General features: G+C 40.4%; 1 long non-coding RNA gene across 3 annotated transcripts in view; it reads left to right on the plus strand.

Moving 5' to 3' along the window:
* The window catches only part of LOC111094756, a 178,197-nt gene that overhangs the window by 53,473 nt on the left and 107,651 nt on the right, over positions 1-17,073 (plus strand). For all 3 annotated transcript variants that reach the window (XR_005386102.1, XR_005386100.1, XR_005386101.1), the window contains one exon: positions 1,627-1,852. This is a non-coding gene — a long non-coding RNA (uncharacterized LOC111094756). The remainder of the gene's footprint in view (positions 1-1,626; positions 1,853-17,073) is intronic.

Consider the following 17,073-nt stretch of genomic DNA (forward strand, 5'->3'; position numbering starts at 1 on the left):
GTTTTGTTTTGTTTCTTAATCTGACTCTAATTATTGAGCTTGTTGATCATGCAGCAGGGTGCAATTTCCTTCTGTGTATAGCCTCATTTGTTTATTTTGGAAGAAAGAAGCTTATTTATTTAATTTTTGGTGGCCTGAAAGGTTCCAGAGGAAAAAATGGGTTGATTTTGGTTCGTTGCTCAGATCTCCCTGCTGTAAGAAAAAAGGAGAGATGAGTTCAAGATGGTAGCAACATACAGATTTTGTACCCTCACGCGGGGCTCCCGTCACACATACGGTCCTCTAAAGGGGAACTGTTTTCCTTGCACAGTGTGAAACGGTTGTCTGAGATGGAAATTCTTCTATGCAGACACAGCCAGTTATCTATGATCCAGGAAGCACAACCTTCTTTTTTTCTAATTTACAAAATGGAGGTGTGGACTGGCTGCTGCAGAGTTGTGCACTCCTTGTGTAGTTATCTCCACTGCATCATCTGTCCCACTGTCCAGGTGGACAAATCACTCTCTTATTTGTTCCTTGGTCTCTTCGTTGCAATAACAGCTTACATTATCTGAACTGTCTTATAAGCTCATTCCTGATAAAACCTACACAAAACTGTATTCCAGGGAATCAGTTCTCGAATTAGCAGGATGCTTTTTTAGAGTGTAGACAAGTTGACTTTTCCTAATGGAGACCCATATGCACAAAGGGAGCCTCTGAATCTCATTGCAGAAGGTCTGCTGGAATAAGATGTATCATAGAAAGATGATTTGCATATGTTCCTTTTTTTTTCTCTGTTACTTATTTCATATTAAACTCTATGTGTTTGGTATTTCCAGAAGTAAAGGCCACAAAAAAGTACAATTTTAAGGAGATAGATTTGTTACAGATGGGCAGAAGGGAAGCAGACATTTTCTTTCATGAACAAGACATTTTGCTTGCAAATAAAGAGTGGTTCTCCTTTTTCTGATGGAGAGAAAAAAGAAGAAAGAAATACATAGAACGGCCAAACTGCTGTCACCCACCCAAGGCTTGGAGAATGCCTCCCGGGACTGGGAGCGAGGTGGCCGCACAGCAACCAGCCCTGTGCCCCGGACCACAGAGAGGAGCACTTGGCGGGCCCTGAATATGGGCTCTTCAGCGCTCTCATAAATCAAACCAGATTTGCCTGAGATTGGGCATGGGAGAGGCCACGCTCAAACAGACCTACTTGAGAGCGTTATTTTCTAGGATTGAATCACTGCAGCTTGAACATATTCTTAAACGTAAACGTCCAATTAGACAGAATCTGCTTTACATTGTTCTAATTAGCAACCTGCCAAGCTTGATTGTTGATAGGATAAATGGGTCATCTATGTTTCATTGAAGTTTTTCTTTTTTTAATGAGTGGTTGGGGTGGGTGTGTGTGTGTTTCCCTGTTATTTTGTTTTTATTTCTTCAGTGTTTCTGGCAAAGGGTGTTGCCTGCAAATTGCAAATGGTTCCCATCATCAGACCTCTGCTAATTTTAGAAGTGTTCTTCAGAGGGACTATTTAAACAGGTGAATTTCCATGTGAAGGAAGAGACTCTTGCGCAAATCTTGGTCCTTAACCTAAAATGAATAGAGGTAAACTGCTGCTAAGTCTTTTTCATTTTTCTATTTTTCAGGTATCCTGGCATGAACAGAGTTTTCTGCCCCCAGTCTTTGGAAAGTTTCACAGGCTGGGCACCTCTCCTCCACAGCCAACAATGATGTTTTGTGTCTTCATCCCGGCTACAGGCCCTGGCACACAAACAGCCCAGCCTATTCATTCCTAGAGCAATTTTACATATGCGAGACCGAAGCCAAGATGAATGTCTTCTTCCCCGATGTGCTCAATTCAACCACATTCTGGTAAGTGCAAACACTGAGATCGTTCAGATGAGAAGTGGGGTTTGGACACATGTTCCTGATCGATAAGCCTGCCCTTGCTCACAGAGCTTCCTCTTTGTTGCAACCCAATCATCCAAATAGATATTTAATAGAAAGGCCATTTGTTCTGTCCAACTGGAGTTCCTCCAGTGGGGCAGAGATGGCGTCACCTGCCCGGGGGGTCATGTTGGCTCCCTCCTGGGGCAGGGCCCCTGCCAAGCCTAACAGAATCCTCACATTGACTCCCCGACTCCCCGGCCAGCAACTTCAGCCTGGCGTCTCACTGGAAAGGGAACTCGAGACCCCTGCATTTTCACCGGCCAGACATTCTGAATAAGCTCTATGTCCTCGGTGCTGGCACTTCTTCATAGAGTCCTTTGAGAGTTTGAATAGGGGTGCTGGAGAAGCGTCTCTTTCATTTGCCGCGAACAGGGAGGTTCTGCAAATGCGTGTCACCGCAGGTGCACAGGTGGGAGCCGATGCAACGTGCAGCCTGGGAGGTGGGGGTGGGGCCGCACCGGTGACACATGAGCAGCGGCATTAGGTCCAGGAGGCAAGAAGTGGCTCTGTGACACAGGCTGGAGGGGTGCCAATGGCAGGGTCACCTCCCAGGTGTCCCCAAAGAGACACAGTCACGCGGGGAACCAGAAAGAGCCCAAGCAGGTTACGGTAGCCCTGCCATCGAATGATTTCACACAGCACTGTCTCTGAAGCACCTGGTGACTCACCCTGGCTTCTGTTGCCCCGTAGCGCAAAACTTCAAAAATCACATCCAGTGCCTGATGTGTATCGTGGGATTTTTCCTTTCCAATTCCTTCTGTGGCGATTTAGTAATTTATACTTTGATGTGTTCCCTTGTTCCAACAATACTGTCACCTCATTCTACTTAAATTGTGCTTTATTGCACAAATCTTGGTCATCCAACTTGGTGTTCCAGTATAACTTTACTTACATTTGGGATCCCACTTAAATAATGTTTTCCTCCAAAAGTTATCAGCAAATGAAATGTGTATCTATCCTGATGGTATAATATATTAAAATGCTAATTGGAGAATTCTCATCTGGACCTTCATTTAGTAAATATTATACAGAAAAGAAGTACTTGATTGATGCAGAAGGACACTGACTAATGAAGTCTCTTGCTATGTTTATTTTTCTCTGAAATAAGATGCACTATGAATGTACAAAAACACGATTTACTGCTTTTAAATTACCTACATCAGGGTTGGGAAATAGCTCTCATTCGGAGAGCAGCTCTCATTGCTGTGGGCTAGGCGTAGTTCTGCCTCTTTGAGTCTGGTGCACAGCACTGTTATACGAGATGCAAGGACTCGTTGCATGCAACTAGGGTCCTCCCCTGGTTCCCCAACCAGTGTACGCTGCTGCCCACTGTATAGGGCTCAGGATGCTGTTCGTGTAAAGGGTCAGAGAGCAAATAGCTTGGGCTTTGTGAGCCATAGAGTCTCGATTTCAGCTCCCAAACTCTGTTGTCCTAGTAAGTAAGCATCTAGAGATATGTACCGTATAAAACAAACCATCAGTGGCTGTGCTCCAGTAAACCTTTATTTACAAAACTCAAGGGGGCCCATATAATAGTTATCTGTCCCCGACGTGATACCATTATTTCTTTTTAAAACAATGGACTTCTCTGTTTGCCCTCTGCTCTGTGCATACTTCCTGTCTTTGCAGAATGCTGCACCATGGAGAAGGGGTCTTTGTGCTCTCACGATGTTCCTCAGAAATTCCAAAATGGGAAGTCACCTTCATAAGTTTGTGTTGTCACCATACTTTGTGATGGGGTCAGTCTTGTTGTGTCAGACATTCATTATCCTGGTCAAAAGTGCCTATTACTGAAGATGGTACTGTGGTTTGATTGGAGGAGGAAGGGCTTTGGGCATGATCCTTGGAGAGATCAGAGAATGAGGACCCCGTGAAAATGTGTGTTGATTGCAAACTCAGAGTGAACAAATCAGACCCAGAAAGAGAATCATGAGGAGTGGCTACAGTTGGAGTGGAGTTCTGAAAGGAAAAGAGGAAAGATGTTTCATGCCTGCAGTATTTGGGAGAGAGAAAACACGATCATTTCTGTCCATGGTAATGCTCAAAAGTGCTGCCTCTGGAGCCCCCTTTGATGTGAATAAACACAGTTTTGTAAATTCACATAATTCAGGGAGGAATTTCCATCAGCCGTATTCCTGCTTACAAGGTGTGCATTTTGAGACTTAAGCTTTTGTAAGAAAATAAACCCTCTCTGCCAGAGTAACATGAAGTGGCCGACAGGGTTCTCTCTGTATCACGGGTCCCTCTCGTCCAATGGCAGGAGGGCCTTCCTTCTGGTTTATGAGGCTTGATGCTCAAATATCTAATATTCAAATAGATGTGGAATCAGTCAAGAGGAAAGCACGTCCAGCAGTCCTTTGTGTCTAAACATGGAATGGCTTTGAGGAGTTCCTTCATTTTCCTTCCGTGATCTCTCCTCATTGTTATCAAATAATGTTGCTCTTTCTTTCCATTGATTCCTTTCAGCTTTTACATCGATCCGCCAACAACCTAGTATTCTTGGTAGCACACAAATCTCCTTTCATTTAATTTCAGTAAGTAGCAAAAATTCTGTGGTTCATGTTTTGTGAGTACTTGGTAAGTGCTGGGTGATGCCTTGAGTATGTTCATGAACTATCTCATTTAATTTTCTCTGTATAAATGCAGAATGGGTCCTGTAATAATCATTGTACAAACAAGGGCAGCAGATTGCTCAGCGTCACTGATTTGAATCAAGGACTTGAGTCAGAACAGTTTGAACCAGTCAGAACCCAGAGCTGTAAAGGTTCACATCAAACTCAAGAGGATGCTGTGTCTGTGTCACAGAACGTGGGGGGTCAGGGAGTGGCAAAGAACAAGGGAAGCCGTGTGCTTCTTTGCCTCTGGTCTACCAGGTGATCTCAGGAGTATAGGGTTGACTCTGAGAGGAGCTGAAGCCATTACTGGGGGTTTTATGCATTATCTGTCACTACATAACACCCTGAACAGCTTAAAACCCGTGCATTATCTCAGTTTCCATGGGTCCAGACTGTGGGGGTGATGTAGCTGGGTCCTCTGCTAGGGTCTCATGTGACCTCAGTCGAGGTGTCAGCTGGGGCTCTGTCTCCTCTGGAAGTGTGACTAGAGCCGGATCTGCTTCCAAGCTCCCTGAAGTTGTTGGTCAAATCTAGTTCTTTTTGGTGGTAAAATCCAGGGCAGAATGGAAAAGGCAAAACGGTAACACAGAGGTTCCAATTTCAGGAAGAAGCTACCACCCTTTGGTTGAGCTAAGAGGTTGGGATGACTGAAGGCTCTAAATTTGTGGTACTTGGTTACTCCGCGATGGAGAAGCAAATGACATAGCAACACGGATAGAACGTAAAAGCATAGTTTGGCATGAAAAGATGCACATATAAAGGGATAGATTGATATTTTTTGCAAAAACAGGAAACACACAAAGAATGATGCATATTTCTTGAAAACAGATGAGCAGATAACTCACCCGAAGCTTGTTACATAGTTGCTGAGGGGACAGGGGAGGGAGGGGGTGGGGGTAGAGATCAAAGGGAGCACGTCATAAGGAACAGAGGACCTGTTGTGGACAAGTGTGAGGACCTACATGGACAAGTGTGAAAATTCAGCGTGATCTGAGCGGGTGTGGTATCATTTACCCCTCTTCTGCGCCAGAGATTCAGAACAGGGAGGGATATATTTTTAACGATTAGTTAATGTATTTTTCTCAGGAAGTAGTTAAAGCAAAAGTAAGCAGACATATATTTGATATGCTTAAGCTGTTAGAATGATTTTGGCAACTATTATATGGAATTTCGCCCACCCTAAAAATGTACATTAAAAAGAATACTAATTAGTTCACCTTCAGTTACTCCCCAGCCCAGCCAGACAGCTCGCTGCTCCTCATAGCTGGATAATTACTTTTACCTTATTAACTGTCCTCCTTTCTCCATGCTGACACTATCACGATTTCTCTGCTGTTCGCCTGGGCACAAAAGGGCATCGAGAAGCAATTTTCCTTATAAACTGAGAGTCTTTAAAAATGAGTATGTGTTGGCTGATGATGAGAGGAACTTCTCATCAGAAATTCCAGACTTGGAAACCAAGTTCTGTGTCCAGGCTTGATTATCCTCATCTATTCAAGTCATCACGGCTAAATTTGTTTATGCATTTGTTACATTTAATTGGGCTCCTCTCCTTCTCCCACTGTGTTGGGAGAAATCAGATGAAGCCAATGCACCCATGCCAGGAGTCGGAATTCGGTGATGATTACATCCTTCTAGTAGACACTCTGGTTTCTCACTGTGAGCTAGCAGTAGCCTTCCAAGCACCCTTTGTTTTCCAGTGTTGAGTAGAGCATCGTCTTGAGGCCACGACCTCACCACCAGTGGACATGGGAGAAAAACCAGTGAACAACTCATGTCTGTGATCTCCTGTCCACACAGGAGTTGGGAAGCAATGAATATATTTGAACCTTTCTAAATCCCTTTTATGTGCAATTTTCAGGAAATATTGTGGCCCCTTCTCCTCATGAACAATGGTTTGGAAACCCAGCTCTGCTGGAACTCCTGGATCTTCATAGTTGATTAGTTTACCACAGTGACCCATTTACTAAGTCTGGATGCAAATTAGACTTACCCAGATCCATGTTTGGAAACTGTGGACCTGCAGAAGCAACAGTTACTACCTTTAGTGTTTTGACCTGAGGTAGAAGAGAGAGTATGGGTAGAGAGCGCTAGCTGTAATTGGCAAAAAGAACTTCAGTGATTAAAGATATTTTCATTACCAGGAAGCCAGACTTTTCTCTTTTTTTAATTTTAATTTTAATTTTTAAAATTGTTTTAAGCCAGACTTTTCTGGGGGGTTTTCACATCTGATGTTAGTTCAAGGTGAGAGGAAAAAAGCCCAGATAATACATCGATTTAACACCCCTTTTGATTCATTGAGCAAATACTAGGCATCGTGCTTGGCACACACAGAACAAAAAGTAATGTGAAAAAACAAAAGTTTCTTTCTGCATATAACGTGGTCTTCAGTGGGGTGGTTCATATGAAAATACATACAGCTGAAATAATAATTGCTTAAGGTGAAGAGAAAATATGTAGGGATACATATTCACAGAGAAATTGACTTAAGAAATTGTTTGGGGGTGCCTGGGTGGCTCAGTTGGTTGAGCGCCTGTGTTCGGTTCAGGTCATGATCCCAGGGTCCTGGGATTGAGCCCCTCATCAGGCTCCCTGCTCATCAGGGAACCTACTTCTCCCTCTGCCCCTAACCCCACTCATACATGCTTGTGCTCTTGCTCTCAAATAAATAAATAGTATCTTTTTTAAAAATGAAGTTTAAAAAAAATTTTAATGGTTTTGATCCAAGCCTTAAATATAAAAAGTTGGCCAGGGCAAATGGATTTTAAGATGGCAAGAGAGGGACGCCTGGGTGGCTCAGTGGTTTAGCACCTGCCTTCAGCCCAGGACATGATCCTGGAGTCTAGGGATCGAGTCCCACATCGGGCTCCCTTTGTGGAGCCTGCTTTTTTCCCTTTGCTTGTGTCTCTGCCTCTCTCTCTCTCTCTCTCTATGTCTCTCATGAATAAATAAATAAAATCTTAAAAAAAAAATAAAGTGGCAGGAGACATGGCTACATTACCCATGAGAATTTGTCTAGTACTAGAGACTTAATGATCGATCACTAAGTATGTGTGTGACAAAAAACATGTGGACAGGTACACAGCAAACAAGTGAAGTACTTTTATAAGGCCAGTTTGTGACAGATAGGCTGAGCTGTAAAAATCCACATGCACTTGATCTTTATTGGCAACCCACAACCACTGAAGGATTGTAAACCAGAGAATAGCACAGTCATCCTTGCCTACTAGAAATGGCTGTCTTATTAATGGTATGGAGGATGCACTAGAGAAAGATGTGGAAGACCTGGCTGGCCTGGAGAGCAGAACGGAGAAATATGAGTGCTCTGTGTGCATGGGCGTAAGAGAAAGAACAGGGACATCCAGTATAAAATCCACAAATATGTACATGTGGACACGTTTAGGTCTAATTAAGAGAATTTGGTGACTGACTGGATTTGGAGTGTGATGAATGTGATAGGCACCAAAGTGACTTGCGAGTCTGTGGTTTAGGCCAGAGGGGATGAGAAGTCCCAAATTATTGTCTCCTTCCCTTAGTGTGACCCAAGCAGGGAATATAAGGGGGGAGAGGAGGTCGTGTATGCTGTAGGGGCTGGCAGTGAAGGAATGCTAGATTGAGGACATAATGAATGTCAGACAGCTGTAGGGTGTCCAGTCCAGGTAGAGATTCCTTGTTGACGGTACAGATCTGCAAAGGAGAGTGAAGCTCTAAATAAATGTAGAAGCAGGCGTGTTGGGGAAGAAGGAAAGACGTGCGTGGGCATATCCATAGATTGTGTCGCAAGATGATGAAAAGAGCAGGAGGGCCCTCCAATTGTACAGGCTGGTGAAGGTAAAAGAAGACCATGCGTTTCCAGAGCACAGGAGCAGTTAGAGAGAAGAAAGTCAAGGCAGTGGTACAACGGAAGCTCCCGGGGCTTGGCAGGAATGGATTTGCCACAATCAAATACCCAACTGCAGCATATTCTAGCGAGATTACTTTATCCCAGCTTTCCGGGCAAGCACTTCGTTCTTTTAGTAGGAAATAGAGTTCTGATGATGCCACCAATCCTTCCATAAATTCTGCTCCTGATATAAAAAAAAAAAAAAAAAAAAAATGTTGCTTTTCTTGACCCTGACTCCTTAAAACCCACAAGTGCTTGGCTCTCTGACAAGAGTCTCCTTACTGCACATCAAAGGCACTTCGGTTTTCAAACTGTTGTTTCTGCCGTATTTAAAAATTCAACCAGATAGCAACAGGATTCCGTACGCTCCATGCGCATGGAGCTCTGTTTGACCGTGCATATTAAATTCAAAGCTGATGTGGCTTCATATGCACAAAAGAAAGGTATGATTAGGGAAAGAAAAGGGACACCAGTCATTCTTACTTTTTGCAAGTGATTCATTCAAAAATAATTGTTGGGACCTGCCGCCAGCCAGACTTTGGACAGAAGGCGCTCAACCACGGGAAACAGCATAGTCACAGCTTCTGCCCTCATAGACGTCATTGCCTCTGATTATCTTCTTTGGAATCCCAAGAATCACACTATGTCTGACATAGTTTGAGTTTTCTCAACAGTAGAACCCAAAGCAGGGGTTGTCGTACAAGTAACTTATCTGAAAGGTGACCTCAAGCACGTGGTGAAAAATTAGAGTCACCTGACACTCACTTGCCCCACCAAGTTTGAACAAGGTGGCACCCTACGTTCTTGTTTCAGCTTGAAGCTGTAAACAAGTGTCCTTTCAACCAGTCTGTTGAGTGCCACGCTTTGGAATCATGCCTTAGTTCAGTGATTTCCCTGTTTAAGATGACCTCTCATGGAGCCTGAAGTGCTGTGTGAAGACTGGGAGCAGAAAGAAGTGAGCCCCAGAAAAGGAGCATTGTCCAGTGATGATCACATGAACACCTGAGCCTCTCCCTCTGGAGACCTCTGAGTGTGCAGAACACACATGCCCCCAACATGTTCTGTGACGTGGCATCAAACCAGTCTGTCTGTGCAACTCCCGGGCCGGGACACGCGTGCACTGATTAGGAGTGAGGTTAGTGCATGAGCTGTGGGGTCACACAGATCTGGCTTCCGGCGAAGTGCTCCCACTGTCGCAAAGCCCTGACTGACGTCCCTTCCCCCCGGATGTTCCTCATCTGTAACTTGGAGCCGTAAAGGAGAAGTGAGTCCGTGCATTAGTGGAGTGTGTGCCTGGCTCCTTGCCTGGCACATGGGAAGCCACAAACATTTCCTGTATTAGTTAATAGGTCGAGTCAGGACTTGCCTGAAGATCTCATGGCTGTCCCCTTCCTGCAGGGTTGTACCATTTACTAATTTTCTGGCATCTTTTGCAGACATTTTCCTCTTTTCTTTACACTGTTTTTCTTTACACTGTTACACTTTTAACTTAGTAACAGGTGCCCCATGTGTGTTTCCATAGGATGATCAGAAAAAAAGAGAGGCGGAAATATCAAAGAAACAATGCAGAGAAAAGCCGGAGAACTGTAGAGATATATTTACGTATACCTGCTTCCCCCCGAACCTCCTGAGAGCTAAATATGGTGAATTAAAATAGACCCACTTGATGCACATCATTGTAAATTTCTGAGCACCCAGAATAAAGAAAGCATACATTTAATCCTAATTCTGAGCACCCAGAATAAAGAAAGCATACATTTAATCCTAATACATTTGAATGAATCACTTGCAAAAAGATTTTTTATTTACACTGGAGTTTGTTTGTAACCCCAAATCAGTGTATTCAAAGCAGTCAGTACAAGACTTTTTTAGATAGGGGTTGAAGGTCAGTGAAATAGGGAAAGGAATGTGTTTATTAACATGTGTAGCTGCTGAAGTGGTCCTAAGTCATTAACTATATGGAGTTCCATACTGGCAGGATTTAGATAACTTAAAATAATTATTGAGTTAAATTGTGAGGATTATGGGATGGAAGAGGGGATGATATGAGAAAGATAGAAAAGCTAGAAGCTAATAGTCTGTATCTCCAGATAATAAATCAAGAAATAGCCATATACTCATATATAGAGTTAGTGGGACAGAAGCATAGATTAATTAAAAATATTAATTTTTAACAGTATCTGATCCTGGAGTGACATACATAATGGGAGGTGTAGGGCAAGGGGATTTTTCTTTAATCATGAGCAGGCCTATTTTACTAAGTGCTTTTTTTGTAGACATAGATTAAAGACCACTAATTTCTTCAATTTGTCAAAAGCTGTATATAAGCAAATCATTTAATTCTAGGTTTAAGCAATTTGAAGATTTCCTTCGCTAAATGCATGAGCCTCTAAGAAATGCTCGTAAAATCTTGTGCTTCTGCAATGTACATCCTTGTACCTGTAACCACTTGAAGGAATTAAAGCATTTGTCAAAATTATACATTTTCCAACTTAATGCATTAGCTGCCATTTCAGTGTTGCAGTACCCATTGTTTCACTTTATCCTAGAACTGTAACATGTTTTACTGTCTCCCTAAGTTTTAAATGATAGCAACCTGCTATTATGTTTCTGTAGCTCCTGGATGTACACAGAATGAACTCTATACACACTTAGAGATGGGTGTGCTTCCAGCAAGGTAGCAATCATTGAAAATATGCCTGTAACAGTGATGCTGTTAAACACCAATGTGCGCAGTGTACCTGTTCTGAGATTTACAGCTCAAAAAGAAATCTCTTTTGAGACCTTTTTCTTCTCAATTAATGTTTTAAATGAAAAATAGTATAGAATGACCCTAAATTATTAATGTGTGTTGGTTAGAAAAACACATTTCATGAAAGAAAGCAATTTTTTAATGACATACATGAAGAAATCTTAAAACGCCTCACTACTTTTATTCTTTCTGCCAAATCTCAAAGATGATTAAAAAGTCTGTAAGGGGGAAAATGTTTTTAACAAAGGTGACAAAGTAAAACTTTTATTTGGAACTTCTTTAAATTTTGTATAGTGATTCTTTTCCCTACAAATCATACACCTTCTTTTTTCTAATCTAATAGTTGATCTTGCTTTTTGGCTTCTTCCTTAGAATCCAAGGAAGCCCAGACATATACTAACACCAGGACACCCAAGACATGCATACACACTACCACCACATCTTGGCCATTGCCTTGAAGAAGAAAATCATTGTATCCACATTCCAAAAACCCCTTCATTCTTTATACACTAAGGTATAATTCCAGCAAATAAATTTTAATTATTTCTGAGGGGACTGAATCACTTCCCATCTCTGGACTTGGGGATATGTCCACAGACTTTTTTGCTTGACCTCTGGTTATCAGTAACTTAGAGAAAAATGAAATAGATGATTTTTTTTTTACTATGTTGTCTATTTCTCCCATTTTTCCATGACTGCATATTGGTAACATACAATGCGTTGAACTCTGGCTGTTAAAATTTTAACTGACTTCAAATTGCATGCCAGCCAGGTTTTGCAACTATACATGCCTGCATTGTAAATTTAACATTTTCATGCTAATCACCATTTTTGTAATACAGATAATAAATGGCACTAATGGAAAATATTTTTTTTGAACTTTAGATGTCTCTGAAACAATATCTCCACCACTTGCTACTTATTGTCTGTTGATATTGTCTGTCTTCTCTGCTAATAACAATCTCTAGAAATTTAGAATCCTTCTGTTCCTGCTACACAGAGGGTGCCACCCTTACAAATGGAGATTCCCCTGGTACTTGTATTACTCTTACAAAAGGACAGCTTCTGCTGGGTTTTCAGAGCTTCTCCTGTGTGTGCTGTTTCTTAAAAATAATCGGTCTCAATATAATCCTTACACCAAATACGCATATTGTAGGGTGTCATTGTCTGTTCCCCTTCAACCCATTGGAGACTTCAGAAACCGTTGCCTGAGACTCTTACTTGTAGAGAAAGATGACTCCAGAGAAATGAAGAAAACTACCCTGGATATGCCATGAATTGTTGTTAGTCGTGGGCAGATTGCTCTCTTTTAGTAAACACTTAAAACACATATTCAACATCATATTACATATTTTTAATCCATAAGTATCTGAAATGTTAATTTTTTTAGCTCTTAAGATGAAATTTATTGAAAAAGCTTTCTGTAAGAATGGAAGACTCTAAAATTATATGAGCTTAAATGCATACTTAAATGCATACTTAAATGCATGATCCTTCAGGTTCATTTCTTCTATTTTTTTGCTTGGCTCAAAAAATAATAAAAAAATTAATTAAATACATTAGGTTCAACAGAGCATAATGTTATGCTAAACGAATTTTATGTTTAGGGAACTTTAAAGAAGGAATTTAAGCAGAATAATTTGATGGTAAAACACTTTGACTCTGATAAAGCAAAAGCAGTTGATGAGCCATCATGAGAGAAGAAACAATTTAAAGTTCTGTCAAAGACAATGAATTTTTGTAGCATGTTTCAAATTGTCTCAAGTAGAAAGTGAGAATGTTCCCTTGAAAAATCAATTATGCACATCTTGATATAATGATAAGCAACTTAAAAAGACTTAATTTTTCCCCTTAAACATGAAGTTTATTCTTAAGAACTTGAAGATAACTCATAAAAATCATTTCTTTCTGAAATCTGTGAATTACTATCAAGAGCAAAAGTCAGTGTGACTCCTTCTCTCTTCTTTACATAAGAGAAAATGTTCACCATTAGTGATATCTGACTTTTAAAAAAATAGAGTATCAAGAACAAAACAGAAATGCAAATTGGCCTCCTTTCCAAATAGTTCCTAAAGTTTTCTTACAATCCATCTAACTGCTAGTTTCTAGCTCATTTTGATTAGAAGGGCACAATATCACCTCTATTTTTTTTCTTTTTTACTGAAAATACTTCCAGAACCTCCTTCCTTTTTATTACTACTGTCAAAACTCCATAAAAATAGTGTGAAAAAATTTGAGGAGCAAAAAATAAATTAAAGATAAAATAGCTAATGTATGTCACAGCAATAAATGTCAAAGAGATAAATTTGTCCACCTATTCGAAACAAGAGATTCTCACACTTAGACACATGCATACACACACATCCACACACAACTTAAAAGATTCCAGAGAGTAGAAATAGTAACTACTACATCTCTTTACAAACAATAAAATGAGAAATCAGTAATAAAAAAGTTTTTAAAAACTCCTGAAAAATTAAAAGTAAAATAAAATCAAACTAATTATGAAGTCTTAACTGTTGAGTAAAAGACAAAATAAAAACTCAAAATGCAAAATATACAGAAAATAACATTTTTATTGTGGGTGGCTAAAATGCACAGAAGAAATGTCATAACTTTAAATAATTAGTAATAGGAAAGAAAAATATGTGAGGAACATTCAACTGAAGTTAATTGAAAATAAAAGTAATACTTTCCTTCAATTTTGCTGTGAACTTCAAAGCATTTCTGAATTTTAAAAGAGAAAAGACAAAAAGAAGAAAAATGCAAATAAGTATTAAGAAACAGACAAATGATAAATAAACCCAAGTATTGACTCTTTGGAAAAAATTAGTAAAATGAAGAAGTCGGTAGATAATATAATTTAAAAGTTGTTGAAAGTTACAAATCCAAAATTTGAGATAAGGTTACAGATATAACAGGGAAAGTTAAAAATATTATAGAAGGAATTATGTTAACTCTAGTCTGTGGAAATAAATTTGAAAACTTCATAAGAACAGATAATTTTCTAAATAACAAGGTACATATGCAGAACTATTTTGATAAAATTTTTTTGCATGAAAGGACAGTGATGAGTATGTGTTTCTGAAGAGTTTCTTCTGTGGGTCTCCAAGCATTCTATAGTATTCAGATTAAATCGGTGAAAATGCATATAGATAATAAATGGCAATGTGTCTATATTGGTCTAGGTAGACACACTGCCACTTAGCAGCAGGTGAGAGAAGTCGGTATGGAAGCTACTCAGACACAAACACTGTGCCAGGCACTAAAGAGTCAGTCATTAGATGGCAGAAACCAAGACCCTGTTCTCCAGAGGGGCTCACAGCGTAGTGTTGGAGGAGAAGCATCCAGTACACACACACACACACACACACACACACACACACACATGCAAAGAGAACTGCATTGCACTGTAGGGAATTAGAAGTACAGGGCTCTAAGAACATTTTATAATGGGCCTTCTCATTAGGAAGGTGGTCTAGCCAAAACATCTAAGCAGGGTTTTCTTGAGAGGACTTACTGTCCCTGAAGCACCACCTGCATGGAGGGGAAGGAGTGACTGGGAGGCCCTTGACAGGAAGGAAAGTGTATTGATTAAAGAATGAAAAGGTGGGGGATCCCTGGGTGGCTCAGTGGTTTAGCGCCTTGCCTTTGGCCCAGGGTACAATCCTGGAGTCCTGGGATCGAGTCCCACGTCGGGCTCCCGGCATGGAGCCTGCTTCTCCCTCCTCCTGTGTCTCTGCCTCTCTCTCTCTCTCTCTCTGTCTCTCTCTGTGTGTCTATCATAAATAAATAAATAAATAAATAAATAAATAAATAAATAAATAAATAAATAATCTTTAAAAAAAAAGGAATGAAAAGGTGTCTGGAGGATCTGACGCCCACCCTTTGCCCACTCCATCCACCTCCTCCCCAGCCAGTATAAACAAGTACTCGTATTAGTTTCTGGATGCAAATGTAAAGAAACGCCGCTGCATCTCCCTTTCTCTGTATACAGATCTCACATGTCTTTTGGTCTAGGCACATAGTATGTCATCGTGCAGTTGATCACTTTGTTCTGAAACTCCTGTTTATGCAGAAGTCCCAGATATTGCCACATCTAGCCATAGGATTGAGTGTCCTAAACACTAATGGTGGCTGGTATGGAAAATAAGGTCCTTTTTCTCTGCCTTTGCTTAAATATAAGACAGCAGTGTTTGCCTATTAGCAACTTCAAGTTCCAGACTCGTGTGTGAACTTTTCCCCCTTCTGTCCATGAGCATCAGCGCTGAGCTCACTACCATTTTTCAGCGTGGGTCACTTCTCCCTCCACCGTGGAAATGGTCGTAAGATAAAAACATAAAGCAGTGCTAAGCCAGCAAGTTTGACACTGAACTTGTTACTAAATACATGTCTTTAATAAGGTTTTTAAATCTTGCCAACTGTTTAGAAATAATGAAGGACCTGAAGCGTGTTCGATTGCTTCACTACCCAAGCAAACTGAAATTTACCGGCGGGGGAGTGGGGGAGGAGTATGGGGGGTGTGAATTTCTCTCATTGTTAGTTTTAGATACAACTGTACTGGAGCAGATTCACACACTTAGACCCATCTCAATCCAGTTTGGAAACAGGAAATGTGTATAGTCACACTTTATATTGAAGTTTTGAGTTAGTGTTTTGAATTCCTCTTCCTCTTTGAATTTTATGAAATCTGGGCTGAGATGGAGAATCCATAGATGTATTTACTTCCAGTGCTGTCCCTCCTGAATCTGCTACTATGGGTGTAGCTGTGGTCTGTCATGGATGCCATGCTGATCTGGCTCCATTATGATCACTGTGTGCCCTTAACCTATTACTTATTAAATATTTGAAATCATCTTTGACTCGTCAGAGGCAACTATTTACACAGTAGCGACCATTTTCACCAAATTGAATAAGTTTATCCTCTGAAAATCATGAGTTGGTAGCTCCCATAAAATTGGCTTATAACATAAATCTGTTAGTACTCATTATTAACCCCAAGGTGGGCTGTAACTGGATTTAGCAATGTTCAGTTTTGAGAAAGAAGGCCTTCTCACTTGCACTTTGTTCAAAACAAATGGTGCCATCGGTGGGAAGCAGTGGTTTCTTAGGGATTATTTCTCCCTGTGACAAGCCTGTACAGTAGCCAAATTCTTCAGAACAGCAGAGAATGTATACTCACTCCACCATCATGAATCTGCCTTTCAAAATAAATAAGATTAAAATGATTGATATTCTAATTCATTTGCAGTTGCTTCTAAAGGTTTATATGCAATAAGTATAGACAGTCCACAAAAGCTGCTAATAATACATCAAACTGGGTAGTAGGTCATCTTACAATTAAAAATGAGGTCTCGAAGCATCTCAAGAGCAGATGAAATGTTGACCCTTGATTGAATCTTTCATTCTGCATTATCTCTGTGATTGTAGGAAAAATTCCAAAGCCAAAGGAAAGTAGAAAGTAGATAATGTGTTACTACATACATATTGTACGTATCTCCATTATTAGCAGTTATCTGATACCACTCACTGTCTTCAGTATCTGTAGCTCATAGCATGAGGCAGGTAGAGCCAGAAGGCCTTGTATTCATGTCCTAGCACTTCCATTTACCAAATGATAAACTTCAGCGCAGGTAGTTTTGTTCCTCATTTATACAATGAAGACATGTGAGGTTTAAGGTAAGCAAAATGTGTCATGCCTTGAACAAAGTAGAGACATGGTACAAGTATTTTCTATTTTGACTGAACTCTCTTGACTCTCATAAGTTACTTCTTTTCCAATTGCCCTTTGATTTATTATTCCTTTTTTAAAATTTATTATTCCTAATCCAGGTCTCTTTTCAAAATGTATTTGAGACAATATATAAGTCCCATGCTGGTATACAAAATCTAC

Source organism: Canis lupus, chromosome X (assembly GCF_011100685.1).
Source record: "Canis lupus familiaris isolate Mischka breed German Shepherd chromosome X, alternate assembly UU_Cfam_GSD_1.0, whole genome shotgun sequence".
In the NCBI taxonomy this organism is placed as follows: Eukaryota; Metazoa; Chordata; class Mammalia; order Carnivora; family Canidae; genus Canis; species Canis lupus.